Consider the following 20,307-nt stretch of genomic DNA (forward strand, 5'->3'; position numbering starts at 1 on the left):
TTCCCTTGACGTTTACGCTCCCTACTTCAGGAAACTGTAAAGTCTGAGTCTTTTCTTGACACACAATCTTCCTTCAAGGCTCCGAAGAATCTTGTAAGGAGACTACACCATGCTGGAGTCCCTGCTGTAAACCAAGAATACTATCGAAGGAGCAGCAATCACTGCAGAGAGGGACCCAGCTGGCACAGCCAAGATAAGACCGCAGATGAAATAAAACCCGACTTTTTACCCTCCTTCCAGGTAACAACGAAGAAAAGTTTCATTTTCTCTGTATCTTGACTTCTCTACTACTCCAAATAAGATATGAAGTGAAAGCAGCGTTTCCTGTGTGAGCAGCAGGAGTGTTCCTTCAGCCTCTGCTGGTTCTTCTCCAGCTGTTGCCTGGGAGACTGAAAAGTACAGTGACTCCGATTACGTGGCAGTGTGATAATCCAGAGACCTTGGCTCCAGACAGACTCTCATCTGTCTAACACTTCTTAGAAATGTTTAATTCTTTAAGAAAGTGTGCCTCTAACAGTGTGACCCATGTTCATAACTCTGGGACAGGAAATCCTGTGTGCTATAGAAGTTTGGCAAGTATAAATTAAATCTAAGTAAAAACACATAGTGAGTTACTGCCTTTGGAAAGTTATTTAATGCCTCATATGAACGTCATTTAATTATTCATTAGGGGCAGTGAAAAGGCTCAGTGTGTAAGTGCACTAGCTGCCACATCTTACAAGCTAATCCTTGGTACCTACAAGGCAGAAACAGAGAACTGAACCCTGCAAGTTTTACACACACACACACACACACACACACACACACATTTATATAGTAAATAAATGCTAGAAATTATTCAGTAAAATCACTTCCAATTCTGACAAATAGAGTATAAAATGACCTTAAAATTACGATGTTACTGCTTCTGAACTTGGTGTACACTTCTTGTTCCATTCTATGTTAAATGCACTTGTGAATATCCATTTTCAGAATCATTCTTCCTTATTGAAGTATCCTAATGCATGACAGGAAAGCATTTCTATATAAGATAGAAAGCTTTCCAGCATCGATTGTAGCATCCAAGAAACAGAGCCTACTCTGCAATGCCTAGAAATCAACCTTAGGGCCTCTGCATCAGGAGGTTCAGCAATAGACAGATGTGGGTATGGTGTAAGTTCTGTCTGCTTCAAACTGAAGTAAGAAAGTGCAGACAACCCACCAACATTGAGTCAGATTTCTTAGAAAACAGAAGTATCAAGAAGTGTATTTTGTTGGATCATGGTTAAATATTAATGTAATTATTTATCTAACATGCTTTCAACCATGTGCTGATATTTGAAAGAGTGGAAGAGGTTAGATTGTTCACAGGTTCACATTTTTAGTGATTGATTCATTATCATTGCATTGTGTCATAATAAAGGTTCTGAATTTGTCCTAAAAAATGGGAAAAATACATGTTCCTTGGGTTCACTAATTATCAGTTAGTGCCTTGACATTATGAGTAATGAGGAATTCATAGTATAATCATATATTTTTCTCATGGTACATGAAATTAAACAGAAACTGTTTCATTGATCTGAGGACATAAATGGTCAGGTTAGCACATTCTAGTCATCAGCTTGGCCATCCATATTTATCTTCAGAGGAAAGCATAGACTTTTTTTAAAAACAACTTTCTGTGAATTTAGCTATTAAAGAATACAAAAGTTGGGTCTCATGAAATCACATTTTCTCAATAGCACAGCTGCTCATAGTTTATCATAGGTCATTTTATTTTCTATCTTTAGATTAATTTTACTAAGATTCATTCTTTAGTGAAGATATTATTTGCAATAAGTTGTTTATGGCTTAAAATACTGAAATTTAGGAGTCAAAGAATAACCAGGAGCAGAGAACTCCTTGGACTAATCTAAAAGAGGAAGGTCAGGCAGGCTTTAAAATGGTAAGAGTTACATACCTGTCTTGATTCCAGGGTAGATCAGCTGCTATGTCCTATCTGGTGAATAAAATATGTACAGATCCCTTTTTCCAGACATATGAGTGGATTCTATAGTTTTCAATGTTTTTAAAAGAAACACGGTAAGTGGTCTTCTTTTTCTCTTCCAGTTGTCAGACTGACAGAGTGCTTCTCACATGGACTTTGAAACACAAGGCCCTTCCACTACATTGGGAAGTTAGTAGAAACAGAGACTGGGCAGCGCCTGAGGCAGGATGAACTATAAGTGTCTTCCCTGGCAAATAGGCCAAACAGTACAGCAAATTCTCCTGAGAATCTCTAATTACTCCCACATGTACTTCAAGCTGTGTTCCCTCGGAAACTCCACCCAGAAAAGGCATGGCCCACAGGTAACACTTCCTCAGATGTGAACAGCGAACGTGAAAATGTTTCAAAATGAGACCGGGACACAGAGTTTTATTGTTTTTACCATCTACTGAGAGTTAAAAACTCCTGTTCTACAAGTAAAACTCCTTCCATTTTTTAATGTAGGAAACAAAGCCACATAACTGCAAAAACTGTCAATTTTTTCATGGAGAATTTTCCTACCCAAGAAAAGAGCAGCACCTACCCATGATAACCTGATATGAAATAACAGGTTGAGTGTGAGTACAGTGCTTTTCAAATTTTCTTTTGCCATTTTCACACATTTACCCTCCACCATGTCCAATGGCATTTGCAAAGTCATTATTCTATAAACACAACACATGCATTCAATCCAAACTAATACAGAGGAGTTCGGTTATCTGATAATACTTGATCATGCTGAAACAAAAGACCTAAAGCCAACCTTTAACTCTCAGGTTAAACTGCACATATATTTTGGCGTTAAACAAAAGCTCAGAGAAGAACTAACTGGGAGAAGAAAGGAAAAACTATGGCCTCACAGTGGCTCTAAACCACCATTGGAGAACTCAAGGGTTCGGCAGAAAATTTAGGACTATCTTGATAAGGCGATTTCCAAAATCTTGTCCCATTTAAGTTGCCAGAATCTTTTGTCTTTCTCATATGCCCATTTTCATCCTAATAGATTATATGCAGGCAAACATTTCAGCAAATATGTAAACAAACAAACTAGCATTTGTAATGTTAATGAATCATTTCACCTAATTAAACTTATCAAATCACAATAAAAACTAGTCTTGGTGATAATCTTAAGTAAATAATAAAGAGATTGTGTTACACATGATACCCCAAATCCTGCAAAAGTAAGTCTGTCTTTTAGAGGCATAACCAGGGAGTACTACAGGCTTCAAGTGATTCCTTTAGAATCACTTATTGGCTTAAACTTAACAAAAGGAAGATTCTTCAATGAGCAATAAAATCTAAGAACGTCTCGTGCATTCCTAAGCCTGGGAATCAATTTTTATGACTTCTGTAAACCGAGTCCCTAAATTGTTAGCAATGGATAGACCTAGCAATGACCTGGACTCTGTCTGCTTTAACCTAAGAAATGAAGCGAGACTGTGAAAGAAGCTACTGTTAAAATGTGTGTGTGTGTGTGTGTGTGTGTGTGTGTGTGTATGTGTCTGTGTCCGTGCTTTTTTTTGTTTTTTATTTTTATTTTTCGAGACAGGGTTTCTCTGTGTAGCTTTGCACCTTTCCTAGAACTCACTCTGTAGCCCAGGCTGGCCTCGAACTCACAGAGATCCACCTGCCTCTGCATCCCGAGTGCTGGGATTAAAGGCATGTGCCACCACCACCTAGTGGTAAAAATATTTTAATCATTTAACCCTAGGTAGGAATGTTATTAGTGTTTCTTTCTCTACCCCAAATTCAACTCTAGTTAGAATATTTCTTCAAGATCTTCAGACTTTAAAATCTGAAATTAGGATAAATGTATTTAGTTCTAGGTTTTCATAAATTAGTTTGTAGTTCTGTTTTTCTCTGAGTTTGTAAAAGATTAATTTAAGCAAGATTGCAAGTGTTCAGTAAAATCAAACATGATTTTAATAATAACAATCCCACTATAAAGAGTTGTTTTACACTTAATGAATTTGGACTATTATGCAATATTATTTTAAGCAACTATAATGTAGCAATAACTATTATTTCATGTTGCCTAATGACATGATTTGGGAAATTCCACTAAATATGATTATATAAAAATGGCATCAATGTTTTCAAATTTCAATAAAATGCATGTGTGGGCTAGTCATGCCCTTAGACCATGCTACTTGAAAGTTTTAATAAGTTAACTATAACACCTTGGGTCAAATCACAAAATAGTAACATGGTTTCTTTATGAAATCAGGAGCAAAATAGGCAAAAAAATACAAATTTATTCAAATTGATTAAAAATAACCACAACTTTCATTAAAAGTAAGAGCAGCAACTAATTACTTTCAAAATAAATTTCAAAGTTTTTAGTACACTCTGTACAAATACCCATTCCATTGTTAACTTTAATATTTTTCTCAGGCTACCCTGTTATCTGATAATCTGAATTTGGTTTATTGTTCTGGTTTAATAATGATGTTGGTAGAAAGTGTTTTTACTTTATTGTTCATTTATAGACTCTAAATGACCCCTGGAAAACCAACTAGTAAAAATTGTTTGGAGATTTTATTCTCACTTATTCAAAAAACAGTATTTATAGAAATGCTTTCTTACATTTTTAAAAGACATTACCAACTTAAAGTCATTTAAGAAAGGACTGAGAAATCTTCGAATCCTCACATTTTCAAAAATAATTCAATTTTATTATAAATTATTTATTTCATTAATAGTTATTTATAAAGTTACTTTAATTAGATAGTTAATTTATCTAGAAGAGTTTTCTATTCTTTAAACTCAGCATTACAATTTAGGGAAATAACTTACTAATATTTGAAACAAATTTTTGAATTTTCAAAGTCATTAATTTTCCTTTTTATTTTTACATTTAATACTAAGTTGTATACCAATATACACTAATTAAATTTTAGGTCATTGTTTGAAGTAACTCAGTTCTTGTAGCAAATACAATATCTTTGTTCATTAAAGAAAAGTGCTGGGTAAATGTATATTTAATAAATGTATTGCTCCTAACCATACAGAGTAAAACCAAGTTCATCAAAAATTGTAGACTGAAAATTCAACAACAAGCTAATAACAATGAAAAGTAACAAATAGTTAACAAATTGCACCCAAGACACACTGTTGGTATAAGATTTACAAGTCATTTATAAAAACCAGTCTCACTGTATCAATCCTCATTAAAAATGTTCCTCATCATAATTTAAATATCATATTTAAATAGACAAGTTTAAATAAAACTCAAATTTGATTTTAAATTTAAATATTGAGAAATGAATGTTGACAAATACATTTGATATTAAGAATCATATATAAAATATCATTGGCCACTGGAAATAATTTTAATACTATTAAGCAGAAATGTAGGAAGACTGGCAAACAACACATAATCATCTTGAAATAAAGCCTAGGAACTTTAAGGCAGCACTGAGTTTGCTTAGTCATTTTTATTTTTTTGGTATAAAAGTTGATTTTAAATACTACCATCTCCTATCATTTGAAAGATAGAAAAACTTTTTTTTTTTTTTTAATTTAAAGGAAAAAAACATCCAACTTACCTTTGGAAGGCTAAGGAACCATCCACCAATTGCTCCAATCATTTCAGAAAGCAGCTGGTAAGAAGAGAAGTCCTCAGCACAAAACCCCTAGCTTCAACTCTTCATTACTTATGTGTGTGAGAGTTGAAATAAGCTTAAAAAAACTCAATGTCAGAGCTCAGTTTGTGGTTTATTGCCAGCGGAATTGAGAAAAAAAAAAAAGAAAAAAAAAGCAATGCATTACACTGATAGTTAAGCTCACAAGGGTCTATTTCTGGTGAAGACCCATCACCTACATCTTTTTTTTTCTTGGCCATGTTCCCATCCAAGTAAGTCAGAGGCCAGCCAAGTGAACGGAACTGATTAAGTGCGCCACCCCTTCTACACTTTGTTTTCCAATGCAATCGGTCTTCCAGATGCTGGACTGAAACAGGGTAGAAACTAAATTAGGGAACTCACTGGTCTGTCACAACTAAGTTGCAAATCTCAGCTCATAAAATACAAAAAAGATTACTTTTCTATACTACAGAGGAGGAACCTGAAAGTATGGTCATACTGATAATTTGGAAAACAATTGGAAACTCTGTCAATCAACAGGGATGACAAACAGACTTTATAGAAAGGAAATGGCCCATTGTTCTACCTGGAAGTTCTTAACTATTTATCATTTTTTCGTTGTTGTTGTTGTTAAAGTTGCTGACATTCATGAGGATGGTAAAACGATTCTCAAAAACCAAAAATGAAAAAAACAAAACCTAAAGATCTTCATCCAAAATAGAACTAGCAAAAACCACACAAATCTAATTACTACTGAGCATGGTATCTCAGTGCAAAAAGTATAAGCACCTAAGTCACCCTAAGTGGAACTAATCATGTGTGCCTAACCAAACAGAAGCCCTTGCACTTGGGACAAGCAAGACTCTCAAAAGGAACAGTACTCTCACAAGACCCAAGGCTCAGACCGGCAACACCTCCAGAGCGTTACTCTGGCCGCAAGCTGGCAAGCTCACTAGAAAACTATTTGCAAGTCTCTCCTGAAATTAGCTACCTAAGAGGCACGGGCAGGGATATATTTAGCAGACAGGCTCGGGTGTAAGCCAGTCCTTGGCCTTATATTGTGCCTGCTGTCTCCTGTGGGCCTGTCTCATATACTGGGGTGAAATATCACTGGAGAAAGCCCTCAAACTCCTTGTTCATATTAAGCTTTGCCAAGTTTTCCAGGGAGACTGTACCGATACATTCATTTAACTATTAACAAGAGGCCATTCCGATGTATTGGACTTTGATTTCAGACCACTTACTTGGGAAGAAAGCTGAAACCATCTTGCGTAACCTCAATATAAATGAATTATCCTCTTCATTTTAAAAGAGTTACATAGAGATTCCAGGAAAGGAAGCCGTAGGCAATCCTCTTACAACTGTGACCATTCTATTGCCATTGCTTGCTATGACAAGGGAGGACAAAGACTATCTTAAAAATATTTTGATTGAGATTATATACTTTTAAAATATCTATTATGGACTCCATTCTGTTTGATATAAATAATTTTTTATCAAATTTAATTCTCATGCATATAAATACCAACATGACTATCTAGAAGTAGCTTTTCAACACAAAGGCAGATAAGGCCAGTCTTAAAGACAAAATTGAATACTAGCAGAATATGAACACTAACAGAAAAGATATTTCCTGACAATAGATGCCTAAGTGAACACTGCATTCACTTGGATTGTTTTTTAATCAGCAGTTCAATGTCCTCTTCTGGCTGTCTCTGGAGAGCAAAATGTTACATATTCCATTGACTAAGCTAAAGAGTCAAATTTACACTCTGAGAGGCATCTGGTGAGTGTTCAGCTCCACAGTCAACAGTGATCAAAGAACTTGCTATTCAATAATCAAAAATCACACAGTGGAATCAAATCCACAATATGAATGTCAAAAAATACAACCTGAGCAATAAGTCATTTAAAAGTATGTATGTCCATTTAAAAGTAAAGACTCGGGTTATTTATGTGTGTGTGTGTATTTATGGAGAGAAAGAGTATGTGTGCATACGTGTGTGTGTGTGTGTGTGTGTGTGTGTGTGTGTGCTCATGTATGGACACGAACATATCCATGCAGGTGTATGTGTCCATATATGTGAATGTCTATGGAGATTAGAGGACAACCCTGGGTATTAGCCATCTTTAGATGCTGTCTGCTTCCTACTTTGTTTGTTTCTTGAGACTAGCAAGATCTTTCACTTGCATTGGGGACTCATTGTCTAGGCTAGAATGACTGGCCATAAAGCCTCAGGTATCTGCCCTTTGCCACCTCCCCAGAATTGGTAGCAGAAACATCAGGCCTGGGCTTTTTACATGGATTCTGAGCAGAGGACTCAGATCTTCAAACACTTTCCTGGCTGAGCTGTCTCACCAGGCCCAGGTTTTCATTCTTTAAGATCATTTAATAGTATTTGTAACTGATGTGCTCTAGATTAAGTACACTGAGCCTTATAGATATCCACTATAGCAATAAACAGATATAAATGGCAGAACAGAAGCATCAGTGGACGAAAGTCATTTCAGGTCCAATTCTTTAAGTCTTATTGCTAAGAGAACCTAGTCAGACATGTTTGCGTCTTGTTCCTGATAGAGAAGAATTATCCTGAATGTGCATTGAGTACTAAGTAACAATGGCTATGGTCTGTTTTTGTTAGTTTTGTTCTGCAGTTTTGTCAAGTTGTACGTGAAAATCCAAAGCTATATACAGTAGGGAAGCAGAAAACTTTTTGACATTTAAGATTTAAAAAATGTTTAACTAAAAAGGTTACCTGTTTAAAGAAATTTATTTAAACTACAGAATTTAGTATTTGATTCATTAACTTCCTGTCATTTGCTTTTAAAGGTTATGTCATGGTTACAATGTTTCTCTTTGCTTTAAGCTTATGGAAATAATATGCTTTACTCAACACCCTATGACTTTTTAAAATCCTTCATGCAGCACTTTAGACAGCTGATTCATGCACTTGAAGACTCTTGTGAAAAGAGGAAGTGCAACAAGTTCAGTAAAACAAATATTGGGCCACATTTGAGAGGCAGATGACAGATGAATTACAATAATTCTAGAAGAGTGGTCACATGACTTGTGTCTGAGCCCCACTTTATTCACAATAGGATCTGAAACCAAGCAAGACATAGTCACTGTGGTGCTGATGTCCTTTTTCAATGGAAGAGGAAGCCCACACACCTACACTCGCAAGCTGAATGAAGATCATATGTTGGATACAATACTTATAATGTATGGTTATATGAAATCCAGGTTCTTGGTGAGTCAGAATCGTTGATAACTGTTTTTGGAATTGGAGTTGTTTTCTCTGACACTTCAGCAAACGAAAAGCAGCATCTTCATGTAACTTGGATTATAATTTTAGATTGCATAGGTAATAAAAACTGTTAATATTAAGATAGTCATTAACTGACAGTATTGACACATTGGGCATTTATTGCCTGCTAGACACTGATCTACTTCATTTGGATCACTTCAGGTGCCCACCAAGCCACCTCACTAGACTCTTCAGAAAACTTTAAGGTTTCCACAGTGATGTTTGTTAAAGCTTAAATCCTTGTTTTTCTGTGGAAGAAATGGTGAATAGTCCAGCTAGATGGCTTATGGGCAAAAGCACTTACAATGCAAACCCAAGAGTATGAGTTTAATCCCTGGAAACTATGGTGGATGTTGGAAGCAGACGGCCAGACGCTGCCCTCTGACCTCTACATATGAGCCATGGCACACATGCCCCACCCTGGTCATACACAATGATAATACATTAAATCAAATAAGTGATAAAAATGTTCTTAATAGCTAGCTTTATATATTCTACTAAATTACATGTTTAGAAATTGAATAAGATCAAAATGATCTGATATTATATTAGGAGGAAAATTATGTATGGACATTAGAAACAATGAACAGGTAGTAACTAATAATCAAATAGGATGAAACTGCATTCTAATGTTCTATAAATTATATCAAAATATTGATTAACAAAGTAATACTAAGGAAACCATTTATTACTTAATATTCAAATAATAATGAAGAACATTCATGTAGACATATTTTGTGCAAGTGTATTATATGCATACATATGTATAATATGAACATACACCTATGTTTTTCAACTTTTTTGTTTACTTAATAGGAATATTGAACATATATTTCATTGGTATTGAACACTTTTCATTAATAAACAGAACATTAATATGTTGTGGTGCAATTCTAATAAAATGTTGAAAACATAAATGAGATTGCTATTACTTTCAAAAGAAAATTCCAAGGGTCCCCTCAAATATAAAATGAGACTATAAAGGCAAGCTGTAAATTTATATCACATGACCCAAATGAATCAAAAGAGAGTGTGACAGAGCATCCCACATTAAAAACACAAAATAACCTTACTTACATGCTTACTAGAAGCCATAGCAGGACCTGTGCCTAAATGAGAACAAATGAACAGATATCACCTCTGTATTTGGAGAAACGTCTCTTGTGGGCATGGCTAAGTCAATATGCAAATCTCATGAAGCAATGAAAAGTATTGGCAGACCCAACTCTTACGTGAACAGTTTGCTAATATGACTTAACTCTCTGAGGAGAAGAAAAGGAAAGTCAATGTTTAAGCTATGGCTTAAAAAGAAAACAACTAAGGATTAATTTCAACATAATTTGTCAGGATGCCATATTTGTTCATATGCTACATGGGAGACCATCACGAGAAAATAAAAAAATTCCGGTATAACAACTATTTCTCAGCAGAATATGTTGAAATAGAAGAACATAGCCCCAGTTAACAGTTAAACAAAGCATTGAGTATGTAATGAATGGAAAGCAAGGAACATTTCATTCACTTAGTTAACTTGAAGATTTACATGGCAGAAAGTCAAAACGTTTATTGTGATTGTGGACAAACAAATGTTCATGCTGAGGTGTTTTGTGGCAGACCTAGGCTACAGCAGAGTTCCTGAAGTGGGGTGTTGTAAAGGAAGTTAATAAAACATACATTTGAAAAAAATTCATGGTTTCCTCTGCACTGGCCCTTGGGCTGTACAAATAATATGCTTTGTGATTCTAGAATAACATCATAATTTTTATGTTGTTTAAACAGTAATAGAATTGAAGCACATGATAAATGCATTCAAACAGAAAGATCTGCACATTTGATTAAACATTAGATGGTGACTTGGTTCCATTTATTAAGTGTCCTTAGTGAGACTGACTAGTCTGTGTTACAAAAAAAAAAAGAAAAAAGAAAAAAAAAAGAAAGAAAGAAAGAAAGAAAAGAAAAGAAAAATGCATAAATGGCATAGATATTTGTGTCTTATGTTTAAAGACTCAAGATCAGCATTCAGTTCCTGAAGGAGTTAAATACATATACAGGCACACAAGCAGAGTCACTGACTGTTCCCAAGGCCATGGATGGAAACTTAATTAGATTTCTTTGTAAAGCCAAGGGAGATGTATTCCAAGAAGCATCTGACATAACAATAGCTCATTTCACATTTCACCACATAGAAAATAATATGTCTTTGATGCTTTTTGCTGCTGTTGAATGAAGAAGTGTGATCCTCCTGCTCTGCCATTCACAGAACCACTTGGCATGCATGCTGCCCCTGAGTGACGCGGCAGCTTCAGGTGGTGGTTTTATATGTAGAGCAACCTGTCAGTGAAATAAAGCCTCATTTCTCCAGGTTGGCTCTCAAAGATCTGTTCTTAGAAAAACCAATTACTTTTGTCTTTCAAGAAACTGCTACTTCTAAACCAAACCCCAGAGATGTTTAAATAATATGCTTAGGGGACTAGAGGGTTGATTCAGCAGTTAAGAGCACTTGCTTCTCTTGCAGAGGATCCAGGGTTGGTTACTAGCACCTACAATGGCAGTTCCCAGCCATCCGAAACTCTAGTTCCAAGGGATCAGTTACCTTCTTCTACCTCCATGTGCACCAGGCACACATGGTGCAATACATACATGCAAGCAAAACAGTCATATACACAAAATACATAAATCTTAGAAAAACAATGTGCTTAGGATTTTTAATTATCCATCACATTAAAATCGGGAACATCTTCTACTTTAAGAATTTTTTTTCAGTGTCAACAAAGCATAATCAAATACTTTGCAAACTATATAGGCATATATGTTATACTGATAATGTTGCACAAACATATAAAATGTATAGAATAGTATGTCATAAAACCTTCAGAACAAAATGTTTTTCTTGGAATGCTATGAATTATTTAGATGTCTGTTTCATATTTTTATAAATATACCCTGGGAAACATTAGACTCCAGAAGACTAAGAAGTGGAGGCTACCAGTATATGATCCACATGACACACAGATGGTTCAGAACCATCCTAAAATACAGAAGCCCCCCATTGCCTGTGTGTTCTTTGCAGTGGATGTAGTTTAGATGAAAGAATTTCAAACTTGGTGAATATGAGGCAATGTTCATTTTGAAATCTCCACAATTAAACAGTGGATAACAGAAGTTTAACTAATTCATTCATCCTTGTTTTGGCCCTGACTCCATAGCAGCAACATTAATGTTTGCTTCACATTATTGAGCAATGACAATGAATTGGGCATTTCACCTTGTGGGCCACAGAGAAAGAATCACCTTTCTGTCTCTTTGGGGTAGGTTTAGTCATCATGAATCTTATTTGTACACCAGTGTTCCAGTGTCTGTGAACCTCATTGTGACTATTTCCTTCCATACTCCTACATGTAACTTTTCTCTTTTGTTCCTGGCTATAACTTAAGTAAACAGCTGTAGGCTGTGGAACTTTATGAGCTGTGGAATGTCACCTTCAAATGACTCCACTAGTGAACAAGTTTTGTACTACATGAGGAGAAGAAAGTTCATGTGAGACTTTCAGGATGTAGCTGTTTTTAGCATCTGGAAGCTTGCAGTCTTTTAGCTAACTACAAGTTAGCATACCACCCTAGTAGCCATTCTGTTCTCTATTGCCTGCAGCTCACAGGTGAAAGCATTAAGTAAGATGCTCATGGACTCAGAATATACCTTGTGGTGCTCTGTAATACTGTCAATACTGTCTTTGTTAGCAACATAATGCTTTGAATATGTTAAGGATGTCAAATGTCTTTCCAAGCTTTATGTATAAGGCTGATAGCACCATCCTCCATGTGTTCTAAGAACTAAACATACTTTCTGGATGGGACTCAATATTGTTACAGCGCCTGTTTTCCTCTCATTTTCTATAACTCCTTGGGGGAAATTTTGATAATAACACTAGTTAAAGAGAAGAGGATGAGATAAGTAAAAATTTGAAGTAAAATAAGTCTGTAGACACATGATACTTACATTTTATGCAAACCTATTAAAAGCCGTGAAGATGAGTATCCCAGAAGACATTATCCATAGTTTCCAGAATGGTCTTACTCCTTGTCCTTTTTCTCCTTAGTTGCCTATGTTCACTGTGTTATTTTGACTATTTGATATCTTGTTTTGAATTTAATTTTCTTTCAAAAATGACATCTGCTTTAAAGCATGTGAATTTGGAATTGTGTCCAAAACATTATATTACAATTCCACATACACAAGCACGAGTTCTTAAGTTAGAGGAAACTGTAAGTTCCTGTAGTCCTTGACTCCTTTTATAGACATACTCCTTTTATCTATTTAACAGATGTTTCTTTTACTGGTCTCTGACTTCCAGTGATAGCTCACCACATCTAAATAGTGTGAAACACGTTTAGCCAAAATTGCCCCTTGCTTTGTTGCTACCTGTCTTGACCTCATACATGTCACTGTATTCTAAAAGAATATGAAATTCTTTAAATGGTCAAAAATTTAACATTGAACATGGAATTAAATTTGTGTTATTTTACTCATCTGGTATGTCATTTGGGTGAAGGGAAACCACTGTGGTAATTTTTTCTTTGGTGTATTTTGGGGCAAATTAATGACATGAAGAACCTTTCTTTCTGTTTATAAAATGACTGTCCATGACTGTATCACACATTCAATTTTCATCTAATTCTATGTGAATAAAATTAAAATAAAACAATAGCATATAATCTACTTTAGAAGAATATAATGCATGAATGTGTTTCAAACATTTGCTTTAATATATAAAGATAAAATTTAATCAATACATTTGCCCAAGTTAATCCATCACAATTCAGTAAGTCATGACCTTTAAAAAGGACCTCAGCCCCTATCCTCCATTCCCATCTCCTCCAGGGCCAAGACCCTGGAAGGAGGAGGTGGGGGCGGGAGGGGGGAGGACAGGGGAACCCACGGCTGATGTGTAAAATTAAAACACAAATATAATATATAAAAAAGGAGAAAAAAAGCAATTTGCCCATGAAATCCTTAATAAAGTCAATCTAGATTCCTATAAAAAAAGGACCTCAATATTTTAAGATTTTTCTAGATAAAAGAAAGGTAATAACATTTTTCCAGCTTAATATCCTCAGATCTTTCACAAAGTAAGGAGAACTTTCTGTTCTAAAAGTCATGTGCCACTGGTTATCTTGCAGAGATGACTTTTGACACTGTGTGGAGAAGCAGTGTCAAAAATTTACTTTTTTTTGGAAGTGGTGGCACACACCTTTAATCTCAGCATTTGGGAGGCAGAGGCAGGCAGATCTCTATAAATTCAAAGCCAGCCTGGTCTACAAGTTCCAGGACAGCCAGAGCTACAGAGAAACTGTGTCTCAAACAAAGCAAAACAAAACAAAGCAAAACAAAACAAAAAAACAAAATCAAACAAACCAAACAAAAAACCATTACTTTAAAAAATATGCATGTGTATAAGTGCATGTGTGCATGCAGATGCCCCTTCATGTGATAGTTAGCCAGAAGTTGATGTGTGTCCTTCTCAAATGCTCTCCACATCAGTTTTGGGGGGAGGTCTCCCCTTGAGCCAGAGCTCGTGGATTCTGCTGGTCTGGCTGTATAGAAAGCTGCAAGGATCTGCTATTTATTATTCACTAGTATTGAGATTGCAAATGGGGACCACTGTGCTGGCTTTGCACGGGCACTGGGGATCTGAAGCCTGGTCCTCCTGCTTGCACAAAAGAACTTCCTTAGCCTGATAATATATACTTAAAATAAAGAAACAAACAAAATACAAGTAATTTGTAAGCAATCATTTAATTCCCCATGTGTGGTCAAGAAGCTTTGAAATAATGGTTCTCTCTTTTAAGAACAGAATAAAAAGAGAAAAATATTTGTAAACATAATAAATTCTATCATATACATAATCTATAGGCTTCAATATACAGTAGATACCATATGAAAATATTGTAAAATTTTGTGTATTTTCAGAACACTTTAGTGTCTCTGCCACAGAAATTATATATTCCCAAGTTCAATTTATGAGTATCAAGGTAGAAGGTCACACAACAAGTTTCTTCAACATATTTGCTGGTAATTATTTTTCTAATTTGTACCATATATCCCAGTGTAAAACAGTAACCAGAACCTATTTTTGCCCAGTCATGTACTGAATGAATGCTAAATAGCCTCAGTATGAAGTTATATATTTAGAAAAGCATGATTTTGTTAAATGCTGGCCTTTTTCAACTCTCTTATACAAAATTTAAAAGAGTGGTAGTTTTCCAGATGTAAGGTTTTTGGTTTAGTAGATATTAAGCATGCCATGTCTACTATATACAGGTATAGTTTGGATTAAACAAAACTGAATGTGTTAAATATATATCATATGGTTACTCCATATTAGGAAATATTTATATGCATAGCTTAAAATTTTCTATTCTATAATATAATTGTTATATTTTGTATATATTGTTATGTATACAATGCACAGTGAATGACATACTCCTATAAAATATGCTTTCCCTAAATATTTTAAATGATCCTGTGTGCAAATTCTGTTTATGTATCAATCATCATATCTTGGATTAAAGGAAGTTTTCTGAAATTTGTTAATTAACTAAATAAAACTTAAATGAATATCATTAGTAAGTTGTTGTACACATTGCTTTATTTTGGCCTATTGCAAGTCCTTTGTTTCCTGAATGGCCTGATTCTAAAAGCTAATTTTCTGTCTCCATATAGACTGGCATACACATGCATGACCTTTCAAGAACAGGTGGAAACTTTTAGAGTGGCAAGCACTCTGAACTGATAGTGATTTCGAGAAAAACAATGAGACATTAGCTACCAAATACTCTTCTACAAAGGGAAGGCATCACTATAGCCTGTTCACTGGAATCCTTAAAAAATAATAAATAAATAAATAAATACGTTGATCCTTATATTTGTTATAGAAAGTATACTTACCAAAAAGCAGTGTATAAAATGGTGGGAGTGAAAATGAGCTACATGATGTTGGGCAGTCTTCTGAAACTTTTGATGCATGCCAAAGGTGGCAGCAATATCAGCTAGCTCTTTGAACCTCATTGTAAACTCTAGCCATCTCAACATGGACTGTGAAGGGAGTGGGAGGGGATGTTTGGGAGGAACTAGGAGGAGTGGAGGGAGGGAGAACTGTAATCAGGATACAGCATATGAGTTGTATGAGAAAAGAATCTTTAGTTTTGGTTTGTTTGTTTTCTTTGTTTTTTTTTTATTTTTTATTTTTTTCAAGACAGGGTTCCTCTGTGTAGCCCCGACTGTCCTGGAACTAACTCTATAAACCAGGATGGTCTTGAACACAGTGATCCACCTGCCTCTGCTTTCTAAGTGCTGGAATTAAATGTGCCAGCCACCACCGCCCAGCTAGGAAATGATTTTTTATAAAAGGGGAAAATACTTACATAATGTATGATCTGCTTAGTGAACATTCATTGGTATCTTATAGAGCCCTGCATTAGGCTTTCAAAGGACAGTTACCTCAGGAAAACACCCCCAAGTTCTATGTTTACGCTTGTCTCCCTCTATGAGTTGAGGCTTATTACCATCTGCAGAGACATCATCTAGCTGAGCTGGCACCCTAAGCAATTCACAGATGTTGACCATTTGAGGAATCATAAATACAAAAAATACATAAAATTAACAGTGAAGGTATTAATTGTGGTGTTTTCTGTGAAAACCTGAGTCAAACTGCTGCTTCTTCTCTCAAGAGACATGCTAATAGGGTGAAATCTTAAATATCAAAACAAAACGCATAAATGATGATGCCCAGGAGAAAAGAACAATAAGTAGAGCCCTGTGTTGTCTGTCTCAGGAGAGCCTCCTCCTCTGCCTCTGCTATTGGTAGTGATAAACACGAAGTAATACAGAGATAAGGGAAGCACAGCATCCACCGGGGAAGAGGTGCAAGGAAAAGCACAGCCCCTTATGGTGTAACTGTGGGAAAAAAGCAAATCTACTCCTGGAACCTAACAGTGGAGCTAGTCACAGAAAGGCTCAGGAGTGAGGAGCTGCATAAACTAAAACATGCTACCTTGAGGGCTACACAAATTAAGAGCAACAGTCTCCAGGTGCCTTTGCAATGACCTCCAAAATGTGCTTTCCAAATGAATTTGGTTTCTAAAATAGTGTATTGCATAGTTATTAAAGATCTTAAGAAGAAATTATATAGCAATATACATATGTATGGTCTGCAAATGAGTTTGTAATGTAAAAACACATTTGTAGAATATTTAAATAGAACAATTAAGGAGTTAAATTTATAAAAACCCTTGATATAGCATCTAAATAATATACTGTCTCAACTTTGCTTTCTCACAGGTTTAATGCACCATACCTAGTTCTCTCTAAATATCTGTATATCTCTATCTAACTTATCATCTTCTTTCTATCTATCTATCTATCTATCTATCTATCTATATATATATATATAGAGAGAGAGAGAGAGAGAGAAAGAGAAGACAATAAGATAGCAAACAGGAGACATTACGAATTTGAAATAAAACACAGGGTTAAAAATCAATTTCATATAGGTATAATCTATTATAGATAGTTATTTTCATATTTGAGTTTATTGAAATACCATTTATCCTGGTTGCATAAGTAATGAAAATACTCAGAGTACAGAAGGGATTTTCTGAATATTCTTACCTGCAAAATATGGAGATTTAACAGAATGCCAGCTAAGTTTGCATTCACTGATAACTTGGGTTGCCATAGCAAGCCCATAGTCACTGAGTTTCTAAGCAACCTAAGGCTCCATAGACTGCATATACTTAGGATGCCACTGGTCTTTCATCATCTTTAGAGAACAAATATTTCTGTTGTGCTACCAAACTCAATGAAGGTTTCCTTGCTCATCCAGCAGAGCCTCAAAGGTCCCTGTTTGGATAGCCTTGCAGTTTATGAAACAGTATTTGCACTGGGAATTTATTGAATATTTACGGTGCTAAGTGCATAAAATAAAGTATAGAAAATAATCAGTCCCTAGTATGTATTGGGCAGATAAGTACTAATAATTCAACAAACAAGATGAAACACAATTTCAAACTCTTCAGAGATATTCATTTGCATAATGCTGGAATTAATGATGTTGTAATTTGATAAAAAATGTGTTTTGTAGCATTACTATACATGAAAACATTTCAATTTGTATTTAATAATTATAGTTTTAGGTAATCTGGATCATATAAAGTAAAATTATCTGGGATTGTACACTCCTTAAGTATAGCTTGTCTACAGTTTGTAAATAATGATATTAGTTGCCCAAGGCACAAGCTATGCTCAGCACTGGAAATATTCAAAGATTTAGATGCAAGTGAAGCTATGATTTTTGGAAGATGATTGTATTAGCATTTTCTCCTCCAGTCTACAAATACATTGAGCCCTGCATTCCTCCAGCGCCCACTGAGGCTAATTATTCCTGCTGCCCTCTATTCAAATTCCCAAGGCCACATTGCCAACCATTTATTATAACCACAGTAAAGTTGTACAAATGTTGCTGTGGATCATTGCATCACAATGCAAGTCATAGCATTAAGCATCATTAGTGAAATGATGGTATGTGACCAATAAAGCAACCGTGCCTGAAATTTTTCCTAATTCTAATACTTGATTTTGTTTACTTTCTATTATCAGCAAATTGTTACCATGAAAACATCTTAATAGTGATTTGCAAAGTGAAAACCACTTTAAGTTTAATAGTTTAGTGTTGCTTAAGTACTCTATTGAACATTTCATCAATGTTTCAGCAGCTTATGTTAACTGAATTATATTGCACTGATGAAACATCTAACTTGAGAAGATAAAAAAAGTTGCAAAATCACCTCTCAAATAGTTCACAGACCTATTGACTTGCACCATGCCAGGAAAGCCAGCAACAGGGTGACTGCCTGCGACCTCTGTTTATTATTATCGGCTACCAGAAGCAGCAAAGGACACACTTCTTCCTGAAAGATTCCAAAGACAACCACTCTGCTGCAAAATTTTAATAGGCTAAATCCTTAGTAATAATATTTATTATTATTCTATCTTTAGAAAGAAAATGATGATCTGCAATTTGTCTTCTTAGGATAGCTAATAGATAGGTAAGTAGGTAGGTAGGTAGATAGATAGATACATAGATACATAGATAGATAGATAGCAAATAGATGATAGAGAGGTATATATCAATTTGTACCTTTAACCCACTAATGAAGTAGGTATATATATACATACATATTAGAGGGCTTGAATAATTTTAAATATTTCTGAATATTTTCTCACTGAGTAACAAAAAACACTGGCAAGATTAGAGTAAAAATAGTAGAGTTGACCAAATTTTTTACTTTCTTTCTTAATAAAAAGTTTAAGTAGGATGCCTGAATGCATATAATATTTCCCACTATTCCCCTCTCTGTGAGAAGAGAAAAACACTATGATACTCTAAACTGTATAAGAGCAAAGCAAATAATCCCATCAAAGCAAGAGCGTTTAGTTTTGCAGGCACGAATCTTGACCATCAAATCTTTAGGCTAGGTAATGTTCACAGAAGTAATTACCAGTTAGAAGTCTGATGACAGAGTACATGGCCACAAGTGGAACTGTCAAAATGCAGTCGCAAGGTTACAGTGTCACAAAGACAGCTCCGGTCCTGTTTGCTCCAAGTGCCGGGTCAAATCACTACTGCTTGCTATATAGCCCCACCTCCAAGTATCCAAGAATGGCTGTGGAATTTTGATTGACACACCAGTGAGGCAGTGAAGCTTGCAAACCAAAGAAAGCTCAACACCCAGAGTTTGTTAGCCTGTCCAGCTTGAAAATGAGCTGCTCTTTTAAATCAAAGAAAGAAAAAGGAAGAAAGGAAGGAAGGAAGGAAGAAGAAAGGAAGGAAGGGGAGAAAGGGAGGGATAGAAGAAGAAAAAGAGGAAAGAAGGAAGGAAGGAAGGAAGGAAGGAAGAAAAAATGAAAGAAAGAAAGAAAAGAATTACTCTATGACGTTTAAAAGAGCAGAGCATCAGATCCCTCTCCATGGAAAACCCCACATACATCCTCACAGCAATTCCCTTGACTGCATCCTATGTCTTAGCAATATGTAGGACATTATAATCATAATATTTATCTCAGAAAGATTTTTGTACTTGTCTTTGAGATGAAGAACTCTACATTCATGGATAGTATTGTTTGTGAGGACAGCAATGGAGAAAACCCTACAAATGACCAAGCTCAGATTGAAAATAATTTAGATTATCTTTTGTCACACATGAGACTAAAGATGATAATATTTGGTGAGTCTAATCTGCATGAATATATGTATATAAATATATATGTATCAAATAATATATTGTTATATACAAATAAATACAAAAAATAAAGATACTCTAAAATACAAAATCATTTTAGTATATGCTAAGTA

General features: G+C 35.2%; 1 protein-coding gene across 6 annotated transcripts in view; it reads right to left on the reverse strand.

Moving 5' to 3' along the window:
- Window positions 1–19,560, reverse strand: part of Cd36 (CD36 molecule) — a 51,423-nt gene extending 31,863 nt beyond the window's left edge. Inside the window, exon 1 of one of the 6 annotated variants that reach the window (XM_036181358.1) lies at window positions 19,454–19,560. The gene's annotated coding sequence lies outside the window, so the exon portion shown is untranslated. Of the gene's footprint in view, window positions 1–229; window positions 254–1,939; window positions 1,962–5,553; window positions 5,853–9,974; window positions 10,051–19,453 lie in introns of those variants that run through there. The other 5 variants (XM_036181360.1, XM_036181363.1, XM_036181359.1 and 2 more) reach the window with 5 other exon arrangements.
- Window positions 19,561–20,307: the final 747 nt, after the last annotated feature.

The sequence above is a fragment of the Onychomys torridus genome, chromosome 3 (genome assembly GCF_903995425.1).
Source record: "Onychomys torridus chromosome 3, mOncTor1.1, whole genome shotgun sequence".
NCBI lineage: Eukaryota > Metazoa > Chordata > Mammalia > Rodentia > Cricetidae > Onychomys > Onychomys torridus.